This window comes from Schistocerca cancellata, unplaced genomic scaffold (assembly GCF_023864275.1).
Source record: "Schistocerca cancellata isolate TAMUIC-IGC-003103 unplaced genomic scaffold, iqSchCanc2.1 HiC_scaffold_417, whole genome shotgun sequence".
Lineage (NCBI taxonomy): Eukaryota > Metazoa > Arthropoda > Insecta > Orthoptera > Acrididae > Schistocerca > Schistocerca cancellata.
In genome coordinates, this window is record NW_026046434.1 from 37090 (window position 1) to 51059 (window position 13970).

At 42.0% G+C, this 13970-nt stretch overlaps 7 non-coding genes across 7 annotated transcripts; all 7 read left to right on the forward strand.

The window, feature by feature from the left end:
* The first annotated feature begins 470 nt into the window (after nucleotides 1-470).
* On the forward strand, nucleotides 471-589 carry LOC126123075 (U5 spliceosomal RNA). The gene has a single exon (XR_007526189.1). It is a non-coding gene; the product is annotated as a U5 spliceosomal RNA (small nuclear RNA).
* Nucleotides 590-3018: 2429 nt separating this feature from the next.
* On the forward strand, nucleotides 3019-3225 carry LOC126123144 (small nucleolar RNA U3). The gene has a single exon (XR_007526251.1). It is a non-coding gene; the product is annotated as a small nucleolar RNA U3 (small nucleolar RNA).
* A 943-nt stretch (nucleotides 3226-4168) lies between these two features.
* Nucleotides 4169-4287, forward strand: LOC126123077 (U5 spliceosomal RNA). Its single transcript, XR_007526190.1, has one exon. It is a non-coding gene; the product is annotated as a U5 spliceosomal RNA (small nuclear RNA).
* A 2434-nt stretch (nucleotides 4288-6721) lies between these two features.
* Nucleotides 6722-6928, forward strand: LOC126123157 (small nucleolar RNA U3). The gene has a single exon (XR_007526262.1). It is a non-coding gene; the product is annotated as a small nucleolar RNA U3 (small nucleolar RNA).
* Nucleotides 6929-7871: 943 nt separating this feature from the next.
* On the forward strand, nucleotides 7872-7990 carry LOC126123078 (U5 spliceosomal RNA). The gene has a single exon (XR_007526191.1). It is a non-coding gene; the product is annotated as a U5 spliceosomal RNA (small nuclear RNA).
* Nucleotides 7991-10421: 2431 nt separating this feature from the next.
* LOC126123169 (small nucleolar RNA U3) lies at nucleotides 10422-10628 on the forward strand. The gene has a single exon (XR_007526273.1). It is a non-coding gene; the product is annotated as a small nucleolar RNA U3 (small nucleolar RNA).
* Nucleotides 10629-11571: 943 nt separating this feature from the next.
* Nucleotides 11572-11690, forward strand: LOC126123079 (U5 spliceosomal RNA). The gene has a single exon (XR_007526192.1). It is a non-coding gene; the product is annotated as a U5 spliceosomal RNA (small nuclear RNA).
* The last annotated feature ends 2280 nt before the right edge of the window (nucleotides 11691-13970 follow it).

A 13970-nucleotide genomic window follows, 5' to 3' on the forward strand; every position in this document is an offset into this window, starting at 1 on the left:
GTTGTGTGGGAGCAGGGGGATATTTCCCTTGCACCATACATCTACATACAGGTTGCGTCTGATGTGGCCTAGTTTTGCGTTCAAAGAACTATCTAGTTGTCTGTTTTTTCAGTGAACGAGTGTGGTGGGGAGGAGAGAGATTAGTGTTAGATGCAGAGCAGTGCGGGCAGTTGTGTCTCTGACGGTGGGTCGCCGAGAGGAATTGGGCGTGCTGCCATCTGTCGGCAGGTGAGGTAATGAAGCAGCTTGAATGGTGACAGAAATGATGAAAATAGTTATCTAAAGAGTAATATCGACGACATTTGGCAGACACGTATTTCAGCGCTGACAGTTAGTTTGGGGTGTGTGCTTGCATGGCACTGGAAGTGTGTTGACAGTAGAGAAGTAGACAAGACGGAAAGAATTTTCCGCGTTCTCGCGGAGAAGCAATAGAGAAGCAGCCATAAGTATTGAAGTGAGGGCGTTGATCGGCACTCTGGTTTCCCTTCAAAACGAATAAATCTTTCGCCTTTTACTAAAGATTTCCGTGGAGGGGAACATTAAATGAGTCTATAAGGTATTTTTCGTAGTGCTCGGCTATTGCTGAGCCATAATCACAAGTAAAACGTAATGTAATTAACAAGAGGTAGGTTGTGTTGTGAGAATGAAGGGCGTGGAGTAGCGGATCACGTTGGATCAGGTAGATGCTTTTTTAATTTGAAAATGTAATTGGCCGTTTCGTAGTATAATGAAACAAGTACATTTGCCCTGAAATGGCTTGCAGTGTGTTAGGCGATTGTGTAAAGAGAGAGAGAGCGCTATTTATTGTCCTGGAAACTCTTGGTGAACCCTTTCCGCATCTCAGTTCTAGATGATTTGAGGGTGTTTACTTGCACTGCAGTTGCACAACAGCATATAAGCCGATATTTGGAAGTGAATGATGAATTGAGAGGCTTTGTAATAAATACTAGTATGTGATTAGTAGATTGTGTTTTGAAACCCAAAATTATTTTTACCGCAGAAGTTTGTGATTTGTAGGTATGATGTGAGTGAGATTTGGGCTGTAGATGGTGGTTAGTTGGGCAGGATGAGCATTTCAATTGTTTTCAATAGAGTGGATATTAGTGGCACTGGCTTGTTGCCATAATGTGGCATTGGTTCTTTGTTCATAACAGTGTACTCAGTTTTGTAGAAGATTTAGGTGAGAAAGAGACAGTTGTTGAATATGACATAGATAGCTAGAGATGAATTGAGTAGCAATTTCCTGGTAGGTGTAGTTTGGGTATGATGTGTCTCAGTGAGAGATAAATCTTGAAATGGAAGGGTTGTTCCTAGCTACAGTCTTGGAAACTATGTATCTGCTGTTGACTCCAATGTTTTCAAGATTACTTGTGTACAAAATTGGCCAGACTTTGCTGTTTCTTCTTCAGTAAATCAGTGGAAGGTGGTGCAGATAATGGTATAAATGTTCAGTGCCTCCTGTGAGTTGTTGATGCTGCTTGTCTTTTAAGTAAAATTGATAGGGGCTCTTGATTGACCCAGCCATAGACAGAGCTGGTGCATACTTGGCTTGAGAAGACTTTGGCCAGTAAATGATGAAATACCAACACAGTGCTCACAACAAAGCTCCTTTCCCTGCATTCTAGTTTCCCTCGGGTATAGAGTGACATGATATTGGCAGAGGATGTGCAGATAATCACTTTGATCAGGCTGTTTTTTTTTTAATGCTCTTTTACCAGAATCCATTCATAGTGATAACTGTGTTCTCTGGTGAAACACGATGAGAACATAGTGTGAAGTGCACAGAACTAGCTATTTGAGTGTGTGTGAAAATGTGAGGTAACCACTGTTACTCCTAAATTTCTGTGGAATTAAGTTTTCTGTGTGTGTCTGAAAATCCAAGTGGTTCAAGTTGGTAGTTTATTTGTTGCAAGCAAAAAAAGCTTTTTAGTAAACTGAGGCACTAGCATTAGTTTCCTGTTCAGTGTGACAAGGAAGCTAGTATAAAAAGTAGTTTGTGGTTTTGTTTGCAAAGAAGTGCTCATGGGATGTAAGCACTGCTTGAGATTATTCTGAGATGATTTTTGGGGGGGGGGGGGGGATTGCTAAACATCTAGCATTTTAGTAAGGAACTTGTCGGAGTAGTTGTAAAATTGTTATTTTATGAGAAATTTCTTTATTCATAGCACATGGCCATCATAGTTGAAGCATAAAGATTGGCATGGTATGCGTAGGTCTGTAAAATGTCCTGACAGTGATGTTCATAGAGACTTGTTGTATACTTTGATTCTTCATCTGTTTAACAGTAGACATAAGAAATGTATTAGTGGAGCAAGTAGCTGTGAAATTACTGGCGTATGATTGATAGTATGGACGTGGCGCTGAGTGGAAGTGTTTGTTTAGCTGTGGGTGTTTTCATAATTGCCATGTGAGGAAAAGCAATACTCGTGATAGGCGAAAAGAGATACAGAGAGAAACACATTTATTGCGAGTATTGTATATCAGCAGCTCTTGGGCGGGTATCAAGTAAGACGCAAAGTGAAACGAAAGAGGAAGTATGCATGAAAGTGGCGATATATCGACAAGAGTTTGCACTGTTAGGGTGAGGTGAATAAACTAGTGCGGTGCGAAAATTTTCGAAGAGAGAGGCGGCTTTAAAGAAAGCACAAGAGTCCTATGAACGCCGTCTTGTGTGTTTGTCTTTCAGTGGCTATTTGGCATGTCTGCTTGCGCCATAGGATGCTACTGTATGTGCCCCAGGCCCCCATCTAGCGGCCGGAGGTGCAAGCGGTGTTTACATACAGTCTCGCGTGAGGCAATGGTCTCTCATTTCGGAAGACAAGAAGCACTGGTAGCGCACAAAATAGCTGAGTGAGATCATGGCGGCCAAGTAAGAGTAGAAGTAGGTTCTTTGCAGAATGTCCGAGCTTAAGAAATTCTTCGATAAGTAAATCGCGAAATGTGAAGAGTGTGTCGTATTCTCGTAGGGCGTGTTGACGGTCTCGTGGCATAAGTAGCGAGCGGTGATAGCTTGCTAGCAAGATCATACTTCACAGGATCATTTCTGTAGTATGTCTTCAACTCTCTCTAGTTCAAAGCTGGAGTAGACGTAACCACGATGATGAGTGGTAGCACTGTCCCTGAGCGTGAGGCTTGCGATCGAGATTCATCGCATCTTGGTTGTAATCGATGATCGTTCACCACATTCTGAGGGATGTGGGAAGGGAATAGCGCTTTCCGAGTGGTGGTTTTATTATATAGAATAGAAGCAAGCATAAGTCATACTTTTGGTATCGGGACCCGCGTCGTTGCAGAAATGTCGCTACAGGTTGTGGAAGGACTTTGATTACGACATGTCATGAAAGCCTTGTGGGAGTTTCTCGAGTGGCACGGGGACGAGCCATTTGATTTGGCCTGCTCCAAGTGCTAGGCTTGGATGACAACGACGTACTTTTGAGTTACAAGAATGAGTGAGCAACACAAGAAGAGTGCAATTGATGACCATAAAAGGCTGACACACAACACAGTCTTGATAATCAGCACTAATGCGTGATGTACGGAACATTTAGGAGGAGCACGTTTGGCTAGCAAACATGAATTGAGTGATTTGCAAGGCACTGTTATCTGCAAGAAGGAATGCATGAAATTCGCAAATGAATAAGACTGGTTCAAATACTATCGGCAGAAATTTTATTTCTGTTGTCAACTAGTATTAATTAGTTGTGTGGGAGCAGGGGGATATTTCCCTTGCACCATACATCTACATACAGGTTGCGTCTGATGTGGCCTAGTTTTGCGTTCAAAGAACTATCTAGTTGTCTGTTTTTTCAGTGAACGAGTGTGGTGGGGAGGAGAGAGATTAGTGTTAGATGCAGAGCAGTGCGGGCAGTTGTGTCTCTGACGGTGGGTCGCCGAGAGGAATTGGGCGTGCTGCCATCTGTCGGCAGGTGAGGTAATGAAGCAGCTTGAATGGTGACAGAAATGATGAAAATAGTTATCTAAAGAGTAATATCGACGACATTTGGCAGACACGTATTTCAGCGCTGACAGTTAGTTTGGGGTGTGTGCTTGCATGGCACTGGAAGTGTGTTGACAGTAGAGAAGTAGACAAGACGGAAAGAATTTTCCGCGTTCTCGCGGAGAAGCAATAGAGAAGCAGCCATAAGTATTGAAGTGAGGGCGTTGATCGGCACTCTGGTTTCCCTTCAAAACGAATAAATCTTTCGCCTTTTACTAAAGATTTCCGTGGAGGGGAACATTAAATGAGTCTATAAGGTATTTTTCGTAGTGCTCGGCTATTGCTGAGCCATAATCACAAGTAAAACGTAATGTAATTAACAAGAGGTAGGTTGTGTTGTGAGAATGAAGGGCGTGGAGTAGCGGATCACGTTGGATCAGGTAGATGCTTTTTTAATTTGAAAATGTAATTGGCCGTTTCGTAGTATAATGAAACAAGTACATTTGCCCTGAAATGGCTTGCAGTGTGTTAGGCGATTGTGTAAAGAGAGAGAGAGCGCTATTTATTGTCCTGGAAACTCTTGGTGAACCCTTTCCGCATCTCAGTTCTAGATGATTTGAGGGTGTTTACTTGCACTGCAGTTGCACAACAGCATATAAGCCGATATTTGGAAGTGAATGATGAATTGAGAGGCTTTGTAATAAATACTAGTATGTGATTAGTAGATTGTGTTTTGAAACCCAAAATTATTTTTACCGCAGAAGTTTGTGATTTGTAGGTATGATGTGAGTGAGATTTGGGCTGTAGATGGTGGTTAGTTGGGCAGGATGAGCATTTCAATTGTTTTCAATAGAGTGGATATTAGTGGCACTGGCTTGTTGCCATAATGTGGCATTGGTTCTTTGTTCATAACAGTGTACTCAGTTTTGTAGAAGATTTAGGTGAGAAAGAGACAGTTGTTGAATATGACATAGATAGCTAGAGATGAATTGAGTAGCAATTTCCTGGTAGGTGTAGTTTGGGTATGATGTGTCTCAGTGAGAGATAAATCTTGAAATGGAAGGGTTGTTCCTAGCTACAGTCTTGGAAACTATGTATCTGCTGTTGACTCCAATGTTTTCAAGATTACTTGTGTACAAAATTGGCCAGACTTTGCTGTTTCTTCTTCAGTAAATCAGTGGAAGGTGGTGCAGATAATGGTATAAATGTTCAGTGCCTCCTGTGAGTTGTTGATGCTGCTTGTCTTTTAAGTAAAATTGATAGGGGCTCTTGATTGACCCAGCCATAGACAGAGCTGGTGCATACTTGGCTTGAGAAGACTTTGGCCAGTAAATGATGAAATACCAACACAGTGCTCACAACAAAGCTCCTTTCCCTGCATTCTAGTTTCCCTCGGGTATAGCGTGACATGATATTGGCAGAGGATGTGCAGATAATCACTTTGATCAGGCTGTTTTTTTTTTTTTTTAATGCTCTTTTACCAGAATCCATTCATAGTGATAACTGTGTTCTCTGGTGAAACACGATGAGAACATAGTGTGAAGTGCACAGAACTAGCTATTTGAGTGTGTGTGAAAATGTGAGGTAACCACTGTTACTCCTAAATTTCTGTGGAATTAAGTTTTCTGTGTGTGTCTGAAAATCCAAGTGGTTCAAGTTGGTACTTTATTTGTTGCAAGCGAAAAAAGCTTTTTAGTAAACTGAGGCACTAGCATTAGTTTCCTGTTCACTGTGACAAGGAAGCTAGTATAAAAAGTAGTTTGTGGTTTTGTTTGCAAAGAAGTGCTCATGGGATGTAAGCACTGCTTGAGATTATTCTGAGATGATTTTTGGGGGGGGGGGGGGGATTGCTAAACATCTAGCATTTTAGTAAGGAACTTGTCGGAGTAGTTGTAAAATTGTTATTTTATGAGAAATTTCTTTATTCATAGCACATGGCCATCATAGTTGAAGCATAAAGATTGGCATGGTATGCGTAGGTCTGTAAAATGTCCTGACAGTGATGTTCATAGAGACTTGTTGTATACTTTGATTCTTCATCTGTTTAACAGTAGACATAAGAAATGTATTAGTGGAGCAAGTAGCTGTGAAATTACTGGCGTATGATTGATAGTATGGACGTGGCGCTGAGTGGAAGTGTTTGTTTAGCTGTGGGTGTTTTCATAATTGCCATGTGAGGAAAAGCAATACTCGTGATAGGCGAAAAGAGATACAGAGAGAAACACATTTATTGCGAGTATTGTATATCAGCAGCTCTTGGGCGGGTATCAAGTAAGACGCAAAGTGAAACGAAAGAGGAAGTATGCATGAAAGTGGCGATATATCGACAAGAGTTTGCACTGTTAGGGTGAGGTGAATAAACTAGTGCGGTGCGAAAATTTTCGAAGAGAGAGGCGGCTTTAAAGAAAGCACAAGAGTCCTATGAACGCCGTCTTGTGTGTTTGTCTTTCAGTGGCTATTTGGCATGTCTGCTTGCGCCATAGGATGCTACTGTATGTGCCCCAGGCCCCCATCTAGCGGCCGGAGGTGCAAGCGGTGTTTACATACAGTCTCGCGTGAGGCAATGGTCTCTCATTTCGGAAGACAAGAAGCACTGGTAGCGCACAAAATAGCTGAGTGAGATCATGGCGGCCAAGTAAGAGTAGAAGTAGGTTCTTTGCAGAATGTCCGAGCTTAAGAAATTCTTCGATAAGTAAATCGCGAAATGTGAAGAGTGTGTCGTATTCTCGTAGGGCGTGTTGACGGTCTCGTGGCATAAGTAGCGAGCGGTGATAGCTTGCTAGCAAGATCATACTTCACAGGATCATTTCTGTAGTATGTCTTCAACTCTCTCTAGTTCAAAGCTGGAGTAGACGTAACCACGATGATGAGTGGTAGCACTGTCCCTGAGCGTGAGGCTTGCGATCGAGATTCATCGCATCTTGGTTGTAATCGATGATCGTTCACCACATTCTGAGGGATGTGGGAAGGGAATAGCGCTTTCCGAGTGGTGGTTTTATTATATAGAATAGAAGCAAGCATAAGTCATACTTTTGGTATCGGGACCCGCGTCGTTGCAGAAATGTCGCTACAGGTTGTGGAAGGACTTTGATTACGACATGTCATGAAAGCCTTGTGGGAGTTTCTCGAGTGGCACGGGGACGAGCCATTTGATTTGGCCTGCTCCAAGTGCTAGGCTTGGATGACAACGACGTACTTTTGAGTTACAAGAATGAGTGAGCAACACAAGAAGAGTGCAATTGATGACCATAAAAGGCTGACACACAACACAGTCTTGATAATCAGCACTAATGCATGATGTACGGAACATTTAGGAGGAGCACGTTTGGCTAGCAAACATGAATTGAGTGATTTGCAAGGCACTGTTATCTGCAAGAAGGAATGCATGAAATTCGCAAATGAATAAGACTGGTTCAAATACTATCGGCAGAAATTTTATTTCTGTTGTCAACTAGTATTAATTAGTTGTGTGGGAGCAGGGGGATATTTCCCTTGCACCATACATCTACATACAGGTTGCGTCTGATGTGGCCTAGTTTTGCGTTCAAAGAACTATCTAGTTGTCTGTTTTTTCAGTGAACGAGTGTGGTGGGGAGGAGAGAGATTAGTGTTAGATGCAGAGCAGTGCGGGCAGTTGTGTCTCTGACGGTGGGTCGCCGAGAGGAATTGGGCGTGCTGCCATCTGTCGGCAGGTGAGGTAATGAAGCAGCTTGAATGGTGACAGAAATGATAAAAATAGTTATCTAAAGAGTAATATCGACGACATTTGGCAGACACGTATTTCAGCGCTGACAGTTAGTTTGGGGTGTGTGCTTGCATGGCACTGGAAGTGTGTTGACAGTAGAGAAGTAGACAAGACGGAAAGAATTTTCCGCGTTCTCGCGGAGAAGCAATAGAGAAGCAGCCATAAGTATTGAAGTGAGGGCGTTGATCGGCACTCTGGTTTCCCTTCAAAACGAATAAATCTTTCGCCTTTTACTAAAGATTTCCGTGGAGGGGAACATTAAATGAGTCTATAAGGTATTTTTCGTAGTGCTCGGCTATTGCTGAGCCATAATCACAAGTAAAACGTAATGTAATTAACAAGAGGTAGGTTGTGTTGTGAGAATGAAGGGCGTGGAGTAGCGGATCACGTTGGATCAGGTAGATGCTTTTTTAATTTGAAAATGTAATTGGCCGTTTCGTAGTATAATGAAACAAGTACATTTGCCCTGAAATGGCTTGCAGTGTGTTAGGCGATTGTGTAAAGAGAGAGAGAGCGCTATTTATTGTCCTGGAAACTCTTGGTGAACCCTTTCCGCATCTCAGTTCTAGATGATTTGAGGGTGTTTACTTGCACTGCAGTTGCACAACAGCATATAAGCCGATATTTGGAAGTGAATGATGAATTGAGAGGCTTTGTAATAAATACTAGTATGTGATTAGTAGATTGTGTTTTGAAACCCAAAATTATTTTTACCGCAGAAGTTTGTGATTTGTAGGTATGATGTGAGTGAGATTTGGGCTGTAGATGGTGGTTAGTTGGGCAGGATGAGCATTTCAATTGTTTTCAATAGAGTGGATATTAGTGGCACTGGCTTGTTGCCATAATGTGGCATTGGTTCTTTGTTCATAACAGTGTACTCAGTTTTGTAGAAGATTTAGGTGAGAAAGAGACAGTTGTTGAATATGACATAGATAGCTAGAGATGAATTGAGTAGCAATTTCCTGGTAGGTGTAGTTTGGGTATGATGTGTCTCAGTGAGAGATAAATCTTGAAATGGAAGGGTTGTTCCTAGCTACAGTCTTGGAAACTATGTATCTGCTGTTGACTCCAATGTTTTCAAGATTACTTGTGTACAAAATTGGCCAGACTTTGCTGTTTCTTCTTCAGTAAATCAGTGGAAGGTGGTGCAGATAATGGTATAAATGTTCAGTGCCTCCTGTGAGTTGTTGATGCTGCTTGTCTTTTAAGTAAAATTGATAGGGGCTCTTGATTGACCCAGCCATAGACAGAGCTGGTGCATACTTGGCTTGAGAAGACTTTGGCCAGTAAATGATGAAATACCAACACAGTGCTCACAACAAAGCTCCTTTCCCTGCATTCTAGTTTCCCTCGGGTATAGAGTGACATGATATTGGCAGAGGATGTGCAGATAATCACTTTGATCAGGCTGTTTTTTTTTTTAATGCTCTTTTACCAGAATCCATTCATAGTGATAACTGTGTTCTCTGGTGAAACACGATGAGAACATAGTGTGAAGTGCACAGAACTAGCTATTTGAGTGTGTGTGAAAATGTGAGGTAACCACTGTTACTCCTAAATTTCTGTGGAATTAAGTTTTCTGTGTGTGTCTGAAAATCCAAGTGGTTCAAGTTGGTAGTTTATTTGTTGCAAGCAAAAAAAGCTTTTTAGTAAACTGAGGCACTAGCATTAGTTTCCTGTTCAGTGTGACAAGGAAGCTAGTATAAAAAGTAGTTTGTGGTTTTGTTTGCAAAGAAGTGCTCATGGGATGTAAGCACTGCTTGAGATTATTCTGAGATGATTTTTGGGGGGGGGGGGGGGGATTGCTAAACATCTAGCATTTTAGTAAGGAACTTGTCGGAGTAGTTGTAAAATTGTTATTTTATGAGAAATTTCTTTATTCATAGCACATGGCCATCATAGTTGAAGCATAAAGATTGGCATGGTATGCGTAGGTCTGTAAAATGTCCTGACAGTGATGTTCATAGAGACTTGTTGTATACTTTGATTCTTCATCTGTTTAACAGTAGACATAAGAAATGTATTAGTGGAGCAAGTAGCTGTGAAATTACTGGCGTATGATTGATAGTATGGACGTGGCGCTGAGTGGAAGTGTTTGTTTAGCTGTGGGTGTTTTCATAATTGCCATGTGAGGAAAAGCAATACTCGTGATAGGCGAAAAGAGATACAGAGAGAAACACATTTATTGCGAGTATTGTATATCAGCAGCTCTTGGGCGGGTATCAAGTAAGACGCAAAGTGAAACGAAAGAGGAAGTATGCATGAAAGTGGCGATATATCGACAAGAGTTTGCACTGTTAGGGTGAGGTGAATAAACTAGTGCGGTGCGAAAATTTTCGAAGAGAGAGGCGGCTTTAAAGAAAGCACAAGAGTCCTATGAACGCCGTCTTGTGTGTTTGTCTTTCAGTGGCTATTTGGCATGTCTGCTTGCGCCATAGGATGCTACTGTATGTGCCCCAGGCCCCCATCTAGCGGCCGGAGGTGCAAGCGGTGTTTACATACAGTCTCGCGTGAGGCAATGGTCTCTCATTTCGGAAGACAAGAAGCACTGGTAGCGCACAAAATAGCTGAGTGAGATCATGGCGGCCAAGTAAGAGTAGAAGTAGGTTCTTTGCAGAATGTCCGAGCTTAAGAAATTCTTCGATAAGTAAATCGCGAAATGTGAAGAGTGTGTCGTATTCTCGTAGGGCGTGTTGACGGTCTCGTGGCATAAGTAGCGAGCGGTGATAGCTTGCTAGCAAGATCATACTTCACAGGATCATTTCTGTAGTATGTCTTCAACTCTCTCTAGTTCAAAGCTGGAGTAGACGTAACCACGATGATGAGTGGTAGCACTGTCCCTGAGCGTGAGGCTTGCGATCGAGATTCATCGCATCTTGGTTGTAATCGATGATCGTTCACCACATTCTGAGGGATGTGGGAAGGGAATAGCGCTTTCCGAGTGGTGGTTTTATTATATAGAATAGAAGCAAGCATAAGTCATACTTTTGGTATCGGGACCCGCGTCGTTGCAGAAATGTCGCTACAGGTTGTGGAAGGACTTTGATTACGACATGTCATGAAAGCCTTGTGGGAGTTTCTCGAGTGGCACGGGGACGAGCCATTTGATTTGGCCTGCTCCAAGTGCTAGGCTTGGATGACAACGACGTACTTTTGAGTTACAAGAATGAGTGAGCAACACAAGAAGAGTGCAATTGATGACCATAAAAGGCTGACACACAACACAGTCTTGATAATCAGCACTAATGCGTGATGTACGGAACATTTAGGAGGAGCACGTTTGGCTAGCAAACATGAATTGAGTGATTTGCAAGGCACTGTTATCTGCAAGAAGGAATGCATGAAATTCGCAAATGAATAAGACTGGTTCAAATACTATCGGCAGAAATTTTATTTCTGTTGTCAACTAGTATTAATTAGTTGTGTGGGAGCAGGGGGATATTTCCCTTGCACCATACATCTACATACAGGTTGCGTCTGATGTGGCCTAGTTTTGCGTTCAAAGAACTATCTAGTTGTCTGTTTTTTCAGTGAACGAGTGTGGTGGGGAGGAGAGAGATTAGTGTTAGATGCAGAGCAGTGCGGGCAGTTGTGTCTCTGACGGTGGGTCGCCGAGAGGAATTGGGCGTGCTGCCATCTGTCGGCAGGTGAGGTAATGAAGCAGCTTGAATGGTGACAGAAATGATGAAAATAGTTATCTAAAGAGTAATATCGACGACATTTGGCAGACACGTATTTCAGCGCTGACAGTTAGTTTGGGGTGTGTGCTTGCATGGCACTGGAAGTGTGTTGACAGTAGAGAAGTAGACAAGACGGAAAGAATTTTCCGCGTTCTCGCGGAGAAGCAATAGAGAAGCAGCCATAAGTATTGAAGTGAGGGCGTTGATCGGCACTCTGGTTTCCCTTCAAAACGAATAAATCTTTCGCCTTTTACTAAAGATTTCCGTGGAGGGGAACATTAAATGAGTCTATAAGGTATTTTTCGTAGTGCTCGGCTATTGCTGAGCCATAATCACAAGTAAAACGTAATGTAATTAACAAGAGGTAGGTTGTGTTGTGAGAATGAAGGGCGTGGAGTAGCGGATCACGTTGGATCAGGTAGATGCTTTTTTAATTTGAAAATGTAATTGGCCGTTTCGTAGTATAATGAAACAAGTACATTTGCCCTGAAATGGCTTGCAGTGTGTTAGGCGATTGTGTAAAGAGAGAGAGAGCGCTATTTATTGTCCTGGAAACTCTTGGTGAACCCTTTCCGCATCTCAGTTCTAGATGATTTGAGGGTGTTTACTTGCACTGCAGTTGCACAACAGCATATAAGCCGATATTTGGAAGTGAATGATGAATTGAGAGGCTTTGTAATAAATACTAGTATGTGATTAGTAGATTGTGTTTTGAAACCCAAAATTATTTTTACCGCAGAAGTTTGTGATTTGTAGGTATGATGTGAGTGAGATTTGGGCTGTAGATGGTGGTTAGTTGGGCAGGATGAGCATTTCAATTGTTTTCAATAGAGTGGATATTAGTGGCACTGGCTTGTTGCCATAATGTGGCATTGGTTCTTTGTTCATAACAGTGTACTCAGTTTTGTAGAAGATTTAGGTGAGAAAGAGACAGTTGTTGAATATGACATAGATAGCTAGAGATGAATTGAGTAGCAATTTCCTGGTAGGTGTAGTTTGGGTATGATGTGTCTCAGTGAGAGATAAATCTTGAAATGGAAGGGTTGTTCCTAGCTACAGTCTTGGAAACTATGTATCTGCTGTTGACTCCAATGTTTTCAAGATTACTTGTGTACAAAATTGGCCAGACTTTGCTGTTTCTTCTTCAGTAAATCAGTGGAAGGTGGTGCAGATAATGGTATAAATGTTCAGTGCCTCCTGTGAGTTGTTGATGCTGCTTGTCTTTTAAGTAAAATTGATAGGGGCTCTTGATTGACCCAGCCATAGACAGAGCTGGTGCATACTTGGCTTGAGAAGACTTTGGCCAGTAAATGATGAAATACCAACACAGTGCTCACAACAAAGCTCCTTTCCCTGCATTCTAGTTTCCCTCGGGTATAGCGTGACATGATATTGGCGGAGGATGTGCAGATAATCACTTTGATCAGGCTGTTTTTTTTTTTTTTTAATGCTCTTTTACCAGAATCCATTCATAGTGATAACTGTGTTCTCTGGTGAAACACGATGAGAACATAGTGTGAAGTGCACAGAACTAGCTATTTGAGTGTGTGTGAAAATGTGAGGTAACCACTGTTACTCCTAAATTTCTGTGGAATTAAGTTTTCTGTGTGTGTCTGAAAATCCAAGTGGTTCAAGTTGGTAGTTTATTTGTTGCAAGCGAAAAAAGCTTTTTAGTAAACTGAGGCACTAGCATTAGTTTCCTGTTCACTGTGACAAGGAAGCTAGTATAAAAAGTAGTTTGTGGTTTTGTTTGCAAAGAAGTGCTCATGGGATGTAAGCACTGCTTGAGATTATTCTGAGATGATTTTTTTGGGGGGGGGGGGGGGGATTGCTAAACATCTAGCATTTTAGTAAGGAACTTGTCGGAGTAGTTGTAAAATTGTTATTTTATGAGAAATTTCTTTATTCATAGCACATGGCCATCATAGTTGAAGCATAAAGATTGGCATGGTATGCGTAGGTCTGTAAAATGTCCTGACAGTGATGTTCATAGAGACTTGTTGTATACTTTGATTCTTCATCTGTTTAACAGTAGACATAAGAAATGTATTAGTGGAGCAAGTAGCTGTGAAATTACTGGCGTATGATTGATAGTATGGACGTGGCGCTGAGTGGAAGTGTTTGTTTAGCTGTGGGTGTTTTCATAATTGCCATGTGAGGAAAAGCAATACTCGTGATAGGCGAAAAGAGATACAGAGAGAAACACATTTATTGCGAGTATTGTATATCAGCAGCTCTTGGGCGGGTATCAAGTAAGACGCAAAGTGAAACGAAAGAGGAAGTATGCATGAAAGTGGCGATATATCGACAAGAGTTTGCACTGTTAGGGTGAGGTGAATAAACTAGTGCGGTGCGAAAATTTTCGAAGAGAGAGGCGGCTTTAAAGAAAGCACAAGAGTCCTATGAACGCCGTCTTGTGTGTTTGTCTTTCAGTGGCCATTTGGCATGTCTGCTTGCGCCATAGGATGCTACTGTATGTGCCCCAGGCCCCCATCTAGCGGCCGGAGGTGCAAGCGGTGTTTACATACAGTCTCGCGTGAGGCAATGGTCTCTCATTTCGGAAGACAAGAAGCACTGGTAGCGCACAAAATAGCTGAGTGAGATCATG